Here is a 16,998-nt window from a genome sequence, read left to right as displayed (position 1 = left end):
AACATGGTCTCATTACATAGACCCTTTTGCAGCCAAGCCAAAAGCAAGTTTATACAGAACAGGAACTAACGTAGAAGACTAACAACACAACATGAATGGGATTTTTCACCAAGACTACCTACATCAACAGAGCCCAAATACATGCTGCGAGAACTGTGATATATATAATGCCAATACATCAATACCCCACTATCACCACAATAATTTTATCATGACATTGCTGGAAGGAAACAGGACTTAGTCAAAACAAAAAGCAGCCTTGAAATACCTTCAAATTTCTATTTGAGTGTAAGTTTTCTCAATGTAAGATCAGTGTCTGAAAAAGTGGGTTCTAGTTTACAAATAGTTTTGCAGTAATAGAAATCTTTCTTTAAGGCGCCACTAGACTTAAAAACAAAACAAAACAAAGCAGCTTTCCATCAGTTTGTTCAGCCCCTTTCATCTCCTTAAGAATCCTATGCTTGTTCAAATTATTCCCTTCTCCAACAAAGACATAATTTTGCACCAGCAATGAAGTTGCATGAAATAAAATGTTTTTACTAAATTCAATGGAGAGCTCAAACCACTGCCCTCCTTCAATTCCTTCTTTGTTCCAACAATCACAATGGAAGGGAGAATTAATATCACATCTGCAGCCAGTCACAGCAGTGCCCCTACCTGGGAATACACATCTCATATCTTATACATAAAAGCCAAGCCGTATCAGCAACAACTCACTTTTTATCCTGGAGCAGGTGCACTGAGGGCCCTGTGGGTGCGCCTGCACCAGGATAAAAGGAGAGTTGTCTGTGTAGCAAGCTTCTCAGGGGCCATGGTGCTGGCGGGGAGGCACAGCACAGCCCCGCAGCTGCTGCGCCAGGAGGAGGGGGCTCCCCACAGCTGCTGCGGAGCCTTGGGAGGTCTGCGCTGGGTCTCTTGTGCTGCCTGTGGCAGTCCTCTGAGGGACTGTGGAGGCGGCAGAGAGGTGCACCGGAGACCCCCCCCCCTGCAGTCTTCCTGCCATCTCTGCAGTGGCTTCGGGGCCTTGGGAGGGCTACGCTGACACAGCCCTCCCAAGGTCCTACTGCTAGAGCCCATTGTATTTATTTTCACAATGGGCTCTGTTGCTAGCAGATACAGAACAGGGTTAGAGCACTCTACCCTCGTATCTAAAAAATTAAGAACACATAGGTTAGGTGCTCTTGTGAAAGGGAACACTTTGCACAATGTCCAACAGCTGGATCAATGGCAAAACAGAAAGACTGCATTTCTAATAAATATTTCCAGAATCCTTCCAGTAATTCTACCTCATGTCTCCAGAAACACAACACCATAGGTTTCTCAAATCCACACAAGGAAGGAAGATACAACTATGCCTCAAAGCCGGAGTCCTCGATATCCCATTCCTGCCCATGTGGTAACCATTCTGCAATATGTGGAGACAGTATTGGCTAAACAAGCCTTTCTCATTAAACAGGTAATTGCCCACACAGAACACACAAGGTAAATGTGCACTGTATTGGCGGGGGGCGGGGAGAGGCTGTTTGTCATCAACTTCTAAATATATAGTCTCTCCCACCATGCACTGTTGAAGACACCAGGAAGTACTCAGCCTCTGCCTATTGGTATTTATATGAAAGGTCAAAGCCATAACAAAGAACAGGTAACACAGTAACAGCAAATGAAAAAGTGTAACTCCCTCCATTAGATAAGAGTGTTCCATTTACCTATTTTAATCCTTCCATTTATCCAAGAAAGTCCAGGTGGTATATATGGTTCTGTCATTATAACAACACTGTGAAGTAGGTTAGGTGCAAAAGAATGGCTCACTCAATGCCACCCAGCAAGCTTTACGGCAGAGTGGAAACTGTCTTAATGATACTATCTAGCCACCAACAGGCAGGTTACCAAATGCAGACATCTGATGGACTAAAGGAGTGGGCTGAAATGTAAGAACTAGGAGGGTGCCTACTGACTATTTAGCTTCTTGCTTGTTGCAGCTGATTACCGTTACGAACCTAAAGTCTTTCATCTCTCCACAGGCAGGCAACATGGCAGCCCTTCACCAGGCACAGAGGCACAAATGACCTCCTTCTCCCAGCGCTTCTAGCTATGTGAGGTATGTAGCATAGTCATGAATAGCAGTCACTAGTGGTAATCTAGTATAAGTAAGCTGTTCGTGCATGCAATTGCTACATTTTCTTCTAGCAGAGTGTAGTGATGTAGTGTGGTGATGGGGGAAGTTATATCTACCTTTTTTTAAAGACATAGGAATTCCACTGAGCCTGCATTTCTCTGTGGCTACACATCAAACTCTTTAACCATTATGTTCATAGAAAGAAGAGAAGAAAAGCAGGTTACGGTTTGGGTCCTAGCAAACAGAGGCTCCATCATGTGTGCGGTTAGGGAATTGCTCTGGGCAACACCTCCAGTCCTTTTCCTCACAACAAACTTGCTTCACTCCTACAGACACCAATACATGTTGCCTAGAGTGTTCTGATATGTGTGCACAGGAGCATGGATTCCCCAAATGAGACTTGAACCCTTCTTCTGGAGAGGGGAGCCCATGATTTCTTCATGCACACTCCTCCATAGAGTGGGATAACTGTTTTAACCGGAATGCACACTAACTCTTTATTCTCTGGCTCTGTCTGCAAAGGGTAGCCAGTAGTAGGTTGCTATTGTGTGAGCTGCCAGAAGATTTAAACTCTAGTTGGATGGCATGTCTAGAACAAAGGTGTGCACATGTCATCATATAAAAACATTATGTATAACTAAAATACTTAGAATATATGCAGAGCAGAAATTGAGGCAGTGAAAAATAAAGTAAATTACTTTCAAAAATAAGCATCTAATGTCCACTCTCTCAAAACTTCTGGAAGCTAAAAAGCCTGGCTTCAAACCATGACAAGTAAAACTCTAAATACAAAACTCAAGGAAATCTAATTTGTGTCAATGATCTTCTAACCATTGTTGAATAGATTTCCCCGATGATCTTTTTTCATAACCTTGTTAACAAAAGTTGTTTTCATCTGGAGGTCAAACTCTGACATCCTGCTGTCCTACAACAGGGCTCTCTTCCCAAACACTCATTATCTGCGACTTCCCCATACTTGTGTGAACATCTAAAGCCTAGCCAAACACATCAAAAGCGGGGCTGGGGACGGGAGAACGTCTGCATCACTGCAACTGCATTATTCCTCTCCTAGGCTTCCGTTTTCCAGCCTACTGTAGCCAGCCATCCTGCACTGATAACAGACAGGAGGTTCCGAACATCCTACAGAGAGGAATGTGCCCCCATGGTGTGCACTAAGAAAAGGAAGGAATTAATGAGGAACAGATTAAAAATAGTTGCAACAAAAATGCTTTACTACTACGGTTAACATAATGATGCTACTTGCATTACTAAATTATGAAAGCACCTATCTCACACATTTCAGGTATACTTTAAATTGTAAGCTAAGCTTTAACCTCATTTAGTCTTACAGAAGGTATCATATGCTTTTGTATTAGAGAAATGTTCAGGAAACAATAACTTGTTCCACAAACAAATGAAACTTCCTGGAAAGCTGTCCTTGGGTGACATACAGCAAGCCTAGAATAAGAGTTGCTGACTGCAGGGATTTTGTTAGAAAACACATATACAGCCTAATAAACAATAAAGGGCTGTACATCTGTGAAAGCTCAACAAAATTTCAGTTTATAACACTGAGTACGTCAGTTTGTACCAGATTTGCACAGCTTGCATACTACAGAACAGTCTGATATACAAGTCTTTATTCATACTAGACAAGATATTCTTTTAACCATCAAAATAAAGTCTTCCCCTTAAAAAAAATTGTGCAAGGAGACTAATGCTTCCAACACTCCAGGAAACAGTCACAGTTTGAAAAAGGTTTTGTAACAATCTGCATTTCAGATTAACAGCTCAGTTCTACACAGGGTTTGGCACACCCAAGTATGACCAACACATTGGCATCATCCTATTTTACCCCCCTTCAAAGGATAACTGGATCAAATATATGTCTACAGATAATTTACTCTCTTGAGCAAATGTCATGCTTACCAGTACAGATTTATTTGTTAAGCAGATATCTATCTCCTTTATGCGAATGAGTAGTATCACAGTTAACCCCCCCCTCTTTATCCTATAGTACCATAACAATACAGCAGAAATGACAAGAGGGGAGCCTGTCTTAGGGAAGGAGTGATTAAAGGCTGCCCAGAACCTGTACAGGGAAAACAGATCATCACCCTGTGAACCTGAGCTGGGCAACAGCCAACGTTTTTATAACCATATTTCAGACTTCTCTATGATGGAAAGAAACCAGAAGAATTTTAGCCTTGGAGTCTAAATTTGAGACTCTTCCCCACCAGAGAGAACCAGTGGTGGTTAATATATGTCACATTAGAATGCCACGGACTCTGGTTCAAATCCCTCTGTAAACTCAGTGGGTGACCTTAGTCCAGTTGCTGTTTATCTATCTAATCTATCTCACAGGGTGGCTGTGAAAATAAAGTAGGCAGGAAGGATCCATGCATGCTGTTCTGTGTTCCTGGAGGGAAGTCATAACAAAATCTCTAGTTCTTGTTAATACTAATATCACCAATAAATCCCAACCATCTATTTGCGAACACACAAAAGTACCAGTGCATGAGCATAATTACACTGCTGCACGCAAGACTCCAGTCCAGACCGCAGCACAAATCTGTTCTATGACACCTCCAACCTCTCCATCCTAAAACACCATACAAGGGAAACATACTAGCAAAAAAACACCTCTTCCAGAAATCCTGATTTGCTGGAGCAGCAAAAGGTGTACATGACTGCCTTCTCCCACTCCTTTCACTGTAGATTACATTAAGGCTATCTATGCTAGGAAGCATTTAACTCTCTCGTTTGGGGGCAGAGTCGGCTCCTTCCCCAAACACCCCATGGTTTAAAAACTTATTTCAGAAACATATCTGACACAACTCAAGGGTGCCCTAGAAACCCTTGTCCCCTGTTGCAGCTATTTGTACCCGCCCAGGGACCCTATCTTACAAGTCCCGGACTGTGCCAGGTTCAAAGTAAGGCCTGCACCCCCCTCTAGTCCATATAGATGTAATCCACATGATCTACACGCATGCAAACCCCAGAAATTATAGGACAGTCGCTCAAGACCTTCCGTTTTTGAGGCTTTACTCCGAGCTAGGATAAGCACCCGAGGGACGCGATCACCAGAAAAGCCACCTCCACAGGGCACTCCCCACAATCTCTTCATCACCACCACCAGAGAGGAAATCCGGTGGATCGTGCGGGAGAAAAAAAGGAGGAGGAAGCCGAGGGTTACTCCGATGAAATAATTGAGGCGCTTGAAAAACCAAATATGGGACTCGGCAAGAGCACTCGCACACGCACACCCCGTCCCATTTTTATATGTAGTTAGGATTCTGCAGCCAGCGGCGAGTGAGAGGGGAGAAGAGAGAGGCAGGGGGAGCCCTTTTCCAGGCCAAAACAGGCCTGAGGAGGGAAGCGGCGAGAGCTACTGTGGCTGCCCCTGTCAGCCCGCTCTGGAGGACACTGCGGGGAGCGTCCTTATGCCTTCCTTCAGAGGATCCATTAACACTTATCCCGCCCCCGCCGCCGCCGCGAGTTGTCTGAGGAGGGTCTCCGCCTCCGCCCTCTCCGCCTTGGGTGGCAGCTACCGGTGAAATCGTGCAGAGCCAATCCTGACTCGCCGCCCGCTGAGTCCCTCAGCCGGCCACCTTTTGCTCACCTTGGAAGCGTTTGCCGGGGAGGCGAGGTGCGAACATCGGTTTCCTGTGGCAGCCCGGCCCAGAGCCGTCGCCGCGGCTGCTTGGTCGGAACTCCCCGCCCGGACGGCGTCCCGCCTTCCCACTCTTCCCTTCTGCCTTTCTCGCCTCCTCCCCCGCTCCAGAGCCCGCTGCGCTCCTCAAGAAACCGGGCCACGTCCCTGGGAGAGACCCGCGCGCAGGCGCACACGCCGCAGGCAGTCCCCTTGGCCCTCGAGCCCGCCGAACCGTCCCTTCAAATCTTGACCAGGGAGAAATAAGTATATTTTAGAAAAAAAGGAAGCACAGAGAAGCGCAGACTCGGCAGCAAGCCCCGTTACGTTCTGTGGGACTTACTTCCCAGTGAGAGAGACCTCGGACTTGCTTTCGTGGGGTTCTCTTCCAAACGCCTCAAGAGAGGGTTTAGGTGTTTGGGAAGCAAATAGATGTAAGTTCACTCTGCTCCTCCTCTTCATTGTATTGCATATGAGCAGGGTGGGAAGCTGTCCAGAGAAAAGGGGGGTCTGGGGTGGTGGGGAAGGGTGCTCTTCTAGCTGACCGCCCCACATCGCCCCACATTAATCATTTATGAAGCAGAGACTTGCACATTCTCAGGCCTGGTCTTTCAGGTGAGAGTTCTCATTAGTGAAATATCTCCAAATTAGGCCAGTTCTGCTGGATTCTTTAACCTCATGCAACATGCATTGGATAGATCAGCCTTGTTCTGCACAAATTTCACTTCAGAACTGTTGACCACCACGCACACAATTAGCAGTGACAGGAGCAATGTTAGAATTACTAAATGCATATCTAAGGCTGCAAACCTTTGCATCCCTACTTACGAGTTCTCTGAGAGCACAGCCTGACCAGCCTATAGAGAGAAAAATTTTGTTAGCCAAGTAACTAAATATAGTTGAGGGCAGCCTAGTTTAGGACAGGAGACAGTCCCAAGCCAGATTACTGTGCAAGGGCTTTGTAGTATTACAGTAATATAGTAAAGAGTACCTCTGACTATATGCAGAGTATCCCCCACCTCCATAAACGGAGTTTATGTGCAGGGTCAGGGCCAATATCAGATGCAGTATCTTCTCTTGTTTCTGGAGAGGAGAGTCTGTCCCAATTATACCTACAATAGCTCCTGTACTCCATTTTAAAACAACGCCAAACTGCAGGCTTGTGACTCTTCTATCATATACTAAAGTTTCTTTCAACTACATGGGAACGCTGCTTGATTAGGTCCATCTAGTCCAGCATCCTGTTTGCTACGGCATCCAATTCCCCTGGAAAAATTCACAAGTAAGGACCTGTTTGCTATGGCATCCAATTGCCCTGGAAAAACAAGCTTCCTTTCAACAACTTTCACTGGTATTCTACCACTAAACATGGAGGATCCATTTAGCCACCAAGGTTAATAGCCATTGATGGATCTAGTCTCCATTAATTTGTCTAATCTCACTTTAAATCCACCTGTGCCAGGCCTTGACAAATTTTCTTAGATCTGGGAGTCTGTTAGACCTATTTTTTGATCTTCAGGGTTCTGTATTTTAATGACCATATTTTCTAATTATATTGCTACCACAAAATCTAATCCTTTCACATTTTCTCATGGTTCATGCACATTTCAAAGAAAGAACCATCTTAGAACACACATTTCTTTCTGTGCATGAAATAATATGCTTCTCTACAATAGTGCCTGCCACCAGTTCTTTTTATAAGACGACACACACATACATACATAAAATCTGCCCCCAAGTTAATCATGAGCAACTTAGACTGACCTAAAATTTTAATTTGTCTAATGAATCAACATCAATTAAACGATTCATAAACAGAGCATTTTATGAAGCACAAAAAAGTCTATTTTCCAAATGGCCCTTTTCCTGAAGGATACAGTTTATGGAGCTATGAAGCTTTATATAGGTCTGTTTCCAGCGCCCCAGTGCAATGGCAACCGTTGCTCCTGAAATTTGACCTAACTCTTGTTGTAGCCACCCATTTCACTCAGCAATTTTTTTGTTTCTCAACACAATCACCTATTCCAGTACTCAAATAATTGGGCAACTATAGCAAGGCACAGAAACAGGGAAGGAGCCAGATAGTTAAGCTGCACGAAAAATGCAAAAGCAGGAGAGAGGTTGCAACTAAGATATAAACACACACACAATCCCACAATGGGAACTCTTATGGAAGAAGGCAAGTATGCGGCAGCAGAAATCCAAAATGATGAGAGCATTTACAAACATAAGAAGAGCCCTGCTAGATCAGACCAGTGTTCCATCCAGCCCAGCATCCTGTCTCACTGAGAGCCAAGCTACATGAGACGCCCACACATAATGGGGTTGCGAAAGTTTACCTGGGAAGTGTAGTCGGGCCAGCAGTGGCAGTAGAGCCAGAAGGACGGGAAAGAGTCAGTGGAGAGAGCCTGAACGGAGCCTTCTGTCGCTGCTAGTCACCTGCCTAGGCGCCACTCGCTGACTCTTTCCCTCCCGCCCTTCTGGCCCGGCTGCTGCTCTGACAAGCCCTCCCCCACCTCCAAGCTCCCAGAGGAAAACCCGAGCAGAGCAGATCTGCTCAGGTTTTCCTCCGGGAGCTCAGGGACAGGGGGAGAGGAGAGCACGTCAGAGCAGCAGCGGCAGGGTCAGAAGGATGGGAGGGAAAGAGTCAATGAAAGGAGCCTGAAGCTGGCAGGCGGCTAGCAGCAGCAGCAGAAGGAACTGCTGAGGCTGCTACTGCCACAACCGCAGCTGCTACTCAACCATCCCTTCTCATAGAGAGGGGGTCTCTGATTACCACCACGTGTCAGGCATCTTGTGTAGTTTAGCTCTCAGTAGCCAACCTGTTAGCAGTTGACCCTGACACTCATGCTAATAGGGAAGCTTATGAACATCATAAGCCCCTCTCCTTATGTGTTTTAAACACAGAAATGCTGCCTGGGAAGGCAGGAAACAGTTGCCAGCCTTTGGCTGGGAGTTAGAAAATGACTGGAATGTGAGTCATAGGCAAGACTGACTATCAGCCCCACATCTGTGGAGATGTGCAGAGATTTTAAGACAAAGGTCTTCCAAGAGTTCCTAAATGAATCACATCAACGCCTGCCAATCTTCCCTTACCCACTCTCCCAATTTGGGCTATTCAGGGAACTGATAAGATCCACCTGTCCAGCCATCATGGGTCATCAATCATCTTTCTCATTTTAGTTCCTCTCAGGAAGGTTTAATCAAACCTTTCCTGAAGCTACTACCCACCATTGGATATCCCCAAGTTCAAGTATTTTGGGAGATGGAGAAAAGTTATTTCTGTTCACTCTCTCTACCCTGTGCATAATTTTATAAACCTCTACCACCATCACCCCTTTGTCACCTCTTTTCTAAACTGAAAAGTCAAAGGCTCTTCAGCCTTTTCCCATAGGAAAGGTGCTCCTTAATCATCTTGGCTGCCCCCTTCTGTACTTTTCCCAGTTTGCAATGTCCTTTTTGAGATACAGTGACCCAAACAGCGCACAGTATTCCAAATGAGGCTGCACTATAGATCTATACGGGGGCATTTTAATATTGGCTGTTTTATTTTCAGTCCCTTTCTTAATAATCTGCAGCGTAGAGTTTACCTTTTTCACTGCTGCATCATACTAAGCTGACACTTCCATTAAGCTATCCACTATGATCCAAGGTTGACTCTATCAGCATAGACTTGAAGTTGGGATTTTTTTGTCCCAATGTGCATCATCACACCTGCTTACACTTCCAGAAGTGACATCATTGCATTGGGCCCGGGAGTAATCCTGCACTTCTCAAAGAATCAGCCCCATGTGAAGCTGGCACCATTACATCAACACGTCTGCCGGGAGTGCGAGTGCCATGCTTGTGCCCAGCATACCGCCGGTGGTGGGTGATCGCTGGGCAGCTTGCTGGTGACCAGTGGGCAAACTGCCAGGAAGTTGCCCTCCACCAGTAGGTACCTGGGATCTCTACTATTCATACCCAGCTCCAGATTATTTACAAACAAATTAAATAGCACCAGTCCTATACTAATCCTTGTGGAACCCCACCGCTCACTTCTCTTTATTGTGAGAACTAGGGTTGCCAGCTCCAAGTTGGGAAATTCCTGGAGATTTGGGGGGTGAAACCTGGAGAAAATTGGGTTTGGGGAGAGAAAGGACCTTGGCATGGCATAATTCCATAAAGTCCACCCCCAAAAGTAGCCATTTTCTCCACGTGAAGTGATCTCTGTGGCCTGGAGACCAGCTGTAATTCTGGGAGATCTCCAGCCACTACCTGGAGAGTGGCAACCCAGAACTGTACATTTATTCCTACTCTCTGCTTCTTGTTGTTTAACCAATTTTTAATCCGTAAGATCCTCTTTGCCCATCTTCTTACCCCATGATTTCTAAGCTTACCCAGGAGTCTTTGGTGAGGAACTTTGTGAACAACCTTTTGAAAGTCCAAGTATATAATGTCTACTGGGTCGCCACCATCTACATGTTTGTTCACTTTCTCAAAAAACTCCAAAGGTTTGGTGTGGCAGGACCAGTTCCAATTGGACTGCCCCCAAAGAATCTTCTGCATGCATCAGCAAGCCCGACTGCTGGGGCAAATTCAGGCTCCATAGAGATACCATTTGGTTCTCGAATGAAGCAACCCAGAAGACAAATATGAAGGTGAAAAGTATATGTTCTGTGGCAATGGAACTTGACTAGAGGGACTTAATTCCCTTTTGAAAGTAGCCCTCTACCTTTACCTAATAATCTGCAGGTCATGTTTCTAGATACAACAAAATTCACATTAAAAAAATACTCATCAGAATTGCAAACCTTGTAATAACCAAATTTTAAAATGAGTCTAATACACTAGGTAACTCTAAATGGTCCAAAAATGGTCCAAATGGTACAAAAACTGAGCAAAATTTGGCAACATTGTCAAAAGGACAGCTGTATTTTTGACAACATTTGGCATGGATCATTTATTTTTGTTGGCATTATTGTAGTCCTTGTGAACTACTGTTGATTTTACTTTTTGGAAGTAGCACTAATATTTAAGGTGTGTGTATTTCTTAATAATGGCTATATAACTATCTTTTACTAGGCCTTTAGCACATGCATCCGGAGTCCTATTTCTCTCCATTTACTTTTACAATGTTATAAATGCTATGACTGTAGCAGCAGCATCAAATTCTCTTCCTAACTGCTTTTATCTTCTCTTATTCACAGGATGCTTCCTGGAAGAAACGAGCTATGACAAAAATTGTAAAGAAGTGAGCATGCTTTTGAATTTATCAGATGGAAGCTGAAACAAAATAGAAAAGTATAAAAGGATTTTTCTTCCTTTTTGTTTTGAGATTCAATCTGGCAAAAAGCTGGCAGGAAAAATAGCTGAAAAGGTCCTGTTAACAGAATCAGAAAAGACTACATTGTCTTTTCTTCTTCAAGTTCTTAAGTATAGTTCTGGCCAGAGGCAAGCAAAACGGCTTTTGGCTCCTTTGCTCTTTGCCCATGGCTTGCAGCTTGGGGCCTATGATAGTCAGCCTGGTGAATTGGGACCTACCTACAATGTGTTTTATTTAGATTGATTCAATTGGTTGTTTTAGAAACTTCTGTAAACACCTTGGGGAAGAAAAATGAAATAAAAATGCCCAAACAAACAAACAGCTCTAATGAGCTTGAACCTTTGTTTGTTTCTTTGCAAAGTTAATGGTGAAAAAATAAATTTTTTATTCTTCTGTAACTTTTGGATCCAGAACAAGTGCAATAAGAACATAAGAGCTCTGCTGGATCAGACAAGTAGTCCATCTAGCCCAGCATCCTGTCTTACACACTGGCCAACTACTTATTCTGGAGGGCCATTTAGCAACGCATAGAGGCCAAAGTCTTCCCCCAATTTTGCCTCCCAGCACTGGTATTCAGAGGTTTACTGCCTCTGATTGTGGAGGGTCCCTCATGGCTAGTAGACATCGAAGGACCTATCCTCCATCATTTTATTTAGTCCATTTTAAAGCCATTTATGCTTATGTCCATCACTACATCCTTGGATTGCCAGCTCCAGATTGTGAAATTCCTGGAGATGCTGGGGTAGAGCCTGGAAAGGGTGGAGTTTGAGGAGGGAGCTGAGTAGGGTATAATGCCACAGAGTTCACCCTCCAAAGCAGCCATTTTCTCAAGGGGAACTGATCTCTGTGGCTGGGAGATCAGTTGTAAACTCCGGGAGATCTCTAGCCACCACCTGGAGGTTTGCAAGCCTACTACATCCTCTGGCAGAGACTTCTAACAACTAGAAATGCTCAGATTGTCTGAAGTCTCTCTTAATCTTCAGTTAATAGTGTATTTTATTAAGTATCAAAATGATGTATGTACTGACAGGGGAAACACACACAGCAGGCAGTATTTATCTTAAAATATTAACAAGAGGGTGGGAAGCAAGCCAACTATACTTTAATGTAGTTGTTGCAGTTCCGTTCACTCTCTTAGGCAAAACAGGTAGAGTAAAAGTGCAACTCTGTGCAAAATTAGCCAATTGAAACCAATGATCTTTGAGCTGAATAATGATACATAGGAATACACTGCTGTTTAAGTAACAGAAAATCCCAGTCAAAGACAGGGTATTTTAGTGGGCAAGTTCTATTGTCACTTCACAGATTATCTACAGGAGATTCCTGAACAGATACCAAACTTGGCTGTTGTAGCAAATACAGCTCCCCAAAATTATTGTGGTACCTAGAAAGCTAACAAATGCAGCATAAACCTTCATAGACACAAAAACATGTGTCTCAACAACTGGATTAGTTCTTTAACATGTGGGTTGACTGTTTCATCTAGAGATTACTGTATCACCCTTTTCTAAACTATTAGTACTGGAAACTTTAATAAATTGAATTGATAAATTAATCAACTATAGGTTTAACTGATCGCGCAGCAAGAGTTAAATATAATGAGAGAATCCACAAGTTAAAGACAGAGTTGCCAAGGGAATGTAAACACGCAGTGGGGACAGCTGCTATGCCTTTAAAAGAGCTTGGAGCTATGCATTACCACCTCCTAATACCTGCAGGAAAAGTTACTGCTTAAGGCATATATCCAGAGCAGTTAGGAAAGTTGGCTATCCTTGTTAAGAAGATGTTGGTTTCTTGAAGTTACTTGGACTCTATTATTGTATTAAGGGAAAAAAGAAAACATCAAAGGTACTCAGGTAGGTTTTATTTATTAAGTTATAACCTCTCGTTATATTGTATGCAAAAGTATCTGTAAGAAGCACTGTATCAAGACTTAGAAAACATGCATTAAACAATGCATTAAACATTATTTAAATGTAATCAGCCGGTTAAAAGGCAGATGATTAATCTGATAACCTTGAAGTTTAGACAGTCTAATTGTTTATCATCATGACAATATCAACACTTGATATTTTTGTGAATTGTTACAAGTCAAGATGTTTTATCAAGCTATAATTAAAGGTTTATTTATAACAGACTAGTATCATTCTCTCTTTGTATGAAAAAGCAACACAAAGTTTTTTATCTCTACCAAAGCCCAAATTGTCCTTGTCATTTTAGAAAACAGCTGTGACATTCCTCCCATCTCAGTGCCAAAAAAATTAGTATATAACAAGCAGAGACAGTATTAAGTAATGGCAACAAAAGGGCAGATTATTGTTATTACATGCACATTTGTATTTGCATTACAAAAAATTACACCCAAATGACAACATTACTTTAAACTCAGAGATATTTAATCTTTTCAACAGTCTTTAAACTTACCACTGCAGGAAAAACATTTTTAATAACCAGGTTATTCATTCATTAAACATTTGCTTAATCTTAAGAATTCAATTGAAACATAATTATGAGAAATAGTTTAGTGTTTACCTGTGGGAAACTACGACGCCTGGAGATACCAGCCATGCTAGAAACAGACCTTTTCCTAGATAAGATTGGTGGGGCAAAAAAGAAAAGAGGGCTTGGCTTACATTTATAATACCCTCTGAGGGGTGGAGCTAGGAGTTGGACATTACTGACATTTGCCTATAGATTTCTTCCTACCTAGTGTTCAAATCAGAGCAGCACTGGGTTGGGTTGATGTGGGAGTAAAAGAACAGCTTTTTAAAGGCTTCCATCTTCCTAATGAATTTAGAGCAGGAACTCAGTAGGGCTTACTCCCGGATAAATGTATATAGGATTAACTATATTGCTAAAATCCTATCCCTGCTTACTTAGGGAGGGGTTAACTGTCAGGGATACAGTTTAGCACTCTGCTGGTTCGACTCCCATCAACTCTACATGTGGCTTTGGGTAAACCACTCCTTTCAGCCCCTACTCCCCAGCTGTATTGTGGGGATAATAATAACACTGGTTTTTTTCACCGCTCTGAGTGTGGCACAAATCTGTCCAGAAAGCTTGTATATAAGCACACTGTTGTTGTTAGAAATAATATTTACAGATTATTATTTCTCAGTAAACATGCTTTAGAGAGGATTACACTTCATACTGAGAATAGTTTCTATCATATTGGATTTTTAAAAAGTAAATATTGTTTTCCATATGTGGTGGAACTATCCTCAGGCTGCCAAATACTGGCAAAATGTAGTCTGAAAGCTTTTAATTTAAACATCCCAGTGTTATTGTAGCAAGAGCCCTCATGTCAGAGATAACATATGGCAACCTCTAGTGGGGTTTTCATGGCAAGAGACTAACAGAGATAGTTTGCTATTACCTGCCTCTGCAATCCAGGTCTTCATTGGAGGCCTCCCATCCAATTACTAACCAAGGCCAATCCTACTTAGCTTCATGAGATCCAAGATCAGGCTCACTTGGGCTATTCAGGTCACGGCAAACAACCCAATACAACCTGACATATTCTTGTTAAATAACCTTACAACCATCCCAAAGAAATATCATGACATTCTTCTACATTCTATAGTGACGGCAAAAATCAGACTTTGATGGTCAGATGTTGACGGTCACTTGTACAGCTGTTTTGTATTTAGATTTTTTCTTTGTTTCCTTCCCTTCACTTTTTTGTATTTATGTTAAGTACAATTGCAAAATAAATGGTTAAAAAAAGAGAAACAAATGCCCTTTCAGTGGCCATTGTGGAGGTTGCTAGACAAGTACAACTGTACTGCTAACCTTCGAGCCTTGATTTCTCTCAATAAAAGGCAGAGGGAGTTGGCAGGTTCCTTTCCTGGCCCTTTTGCTTTTAAGCGAGGACTTCTTGGGACCCAACTTGGCAGTAACCTCCAGTAAACTTGATACCAAGCAGCTTGTCTGACTCACCCAGGAGGACTGGCTGCTTGCCACTATTCAACAGCAGCCACCCTATGAAAATCAGTGAGGTACAGTGGTAAGAGTTCTTCAGACTCTGATCTAGGAGACCCAGGCTTGAAATCCCATTCTGCCGTGGAAGCTTACTGGGATGACCTTGGGCCAGTTACACATTCACAGCCTAAGCTACCTGCTTGCCTTCCATGACTCAAGCTACTCTGAAACTACCAAGTTCCAAATTTGGTTGCTAGCTAGATGTTATGGGTAGGGTTACCAGTCTCCTGGTGGGAGTGGGCATGGGGGGCAGAGGGTGCCTGCCTTCCACACCCCCCCCACTCCTGGCCGGTAGGGGCCAAAGAAGCACTCCTGGTATGGCACAACAATGTCACTTCCTGGGAGTGACATCATCACACCGCCCTGAGAGCACTTTCGCACTTCACAGCGGGTTGATTTGGGCCCCAAATGGGCAGAATTGGGTCCATTTGGGGCCCAAACTGGCCTGCTGCAAAGCACACGTGCTGTCCTGTGCCTGCGTGATGATGTCACTTGGAAGTGACATCACTGGAAGTGCTGTCATTTCACAGGGACACAGAGAAATTGAGTGCTGGGTACCTGCCCTCCTGCTGGGAGGGTAAGATGTCCTGGTAACCCTAGTTACAGGTCATTCAGTTTGGTATGTTCTTGACTAAATAGCATGAAAAGGAGTAGTATAATTAATGGTCCCTAACTGGTCTATCCATTATAGACCAGTTTTACAGGATCCACCGCATAACCACTTGGGGAAGAATAACCCAAGTAATTTTAGCAATAACGTATTGTGCACCCAGAATATCATAAGGTAGTAGTATATCATAAGGTAATAGCTAAGAGCTACAACACTTGTTTTTGAGCAACACTGGAAATCCTGCTTAAAACCTTCTAGAAAGGTATGATTTGGGAGACGACAAAATTAATAAAATAAGCATCTCCCCTTGGTTCCTACAAGATCTAAGTGTAGTGAAACTGGCAAAAGCAGGACTTTTCCTTCAGTCTAATGAGTCTGTTGAATTTCTGCTTCCAAGGTTCAGGGGACATGGTTGAAAATTGCAGGGGACAAAGTTAGCATCTGCAGTGGGAGGGGGAAATCAGCAGAAATCCCTTCTCCTTTGCCAATGGAAGTGACCTTCCATCATTGCCAATGGACCAAAGGATCCGAGGCCACTCTGTTTAAATCACAAATGTGAACCTTGTGGTAGCATGACACCATGATCAACTCATGGTGATCCCAATCCCTAGGCATTCCAGGAAATTGAAGAGCAGATGTGGTTTGCCATTTCCTTCCTCCACATAACAACCTCAGTCTTCTTTGCTGGTTTTCCATCCAAGTATTAACCATGGCCAAGCCTACTTACACTGCAATCCAAAGAGGAGTTATGCCAGTCTAAGCCCACTGAAGTCAATTAGACTGGAGTCAATTAGACTAGAGTAACTCTTCTTAGGATTGCACTGCTAGTTCCCCAAGCCTACTTAGTTTCCCAAGTTCAGGTAAAGCTGAGCTATGCTGGGATGTGGTGGGGACTCTGTGGTGCAAGCACAGAGTCATTACTGACCCATAGCGGGATGTCGCATCATGATGCTTTCTTGGCAGTTTCTGTCGTGCCATTCTATTCCTTCTGTTGAGGCTGGGCCTTGATTATAGCTCTGGGCTCAGGTTCCTTGTCTATTGGGATGCTGCTGTAGGTGGGTTTGTGCTTGTCACTATACCTGACTTTTTCTCAGTAGTGGCAGGCATGGGCCTTTCAAGTAGGCTGGTTTCTCCCACTTTCTCTGAGTCTGCACTTTTCAGAATGATTGTTTATTGAATGCCAAGACCCATAAGCATATGTTTTAACCTGCATGATCACATCAACAGTGGTTCCTGGCAGTGGTTCTCCTGGGATCAACATTCAGTCCTATTTTCTTCTGCTGCCACATTCACATGGTGTCTAATGGCTGAGACACCTTTATTTATATAAAATG

The 16,998-nt window shown here is 43.4% G+C and overlaps 1 protein-coding gene across 5 annotated transcripts in view; it reads right to left on the bottom strand.

The window, feature by feature from the left end:
* EVI5 (ecotropic viral integration site 5) overlaps window positions 1-5,876 on the bottom strand; it is a 136,377-nt gene extending 130,501 nt beyond the window's left edge. For 3 of the 5 annotated variants that reach the window (XM_054979440.1, XM_054979442.1, XM_054979441.1), the window contains exon 1: window positions 5,144-5,215. The gene's annotated coding sequence lies outside the window, so the exon portion shown is untranslated. Of the gene's footprint in view, window positions 1-5,143; window positions 5,216-5,738 lie in introns of those variants that run through there. The other 2 variants (XM_054979445.1, XM_054979443.1) reach the window with 2 other exon arrangements.
* Window positions 5,877-16,998: the final 11,122 nt, after the last annotated feature.

Source organism: Eublepharis macularius, chromosome 5, assembly GCF_028583425.1.
Source record: "Eublepharis macularius isolate TG4126 chromosome 5, MPM_Emac_v1.0, whole genome shotgun sequence".
Taxonomy (NCBI): domain Eukaryota; kingdom Metazoa; phylum Chordata; class Lepidosauria; order Squamata; family Eublepharidae; genus Eublepharis; species Eublepharis macularius.
The sequence above is the reverse complement of the archived record's forward strand: the minus strand, read 5'-3'. Positions and strand labels throughout refer to the sequence as shown.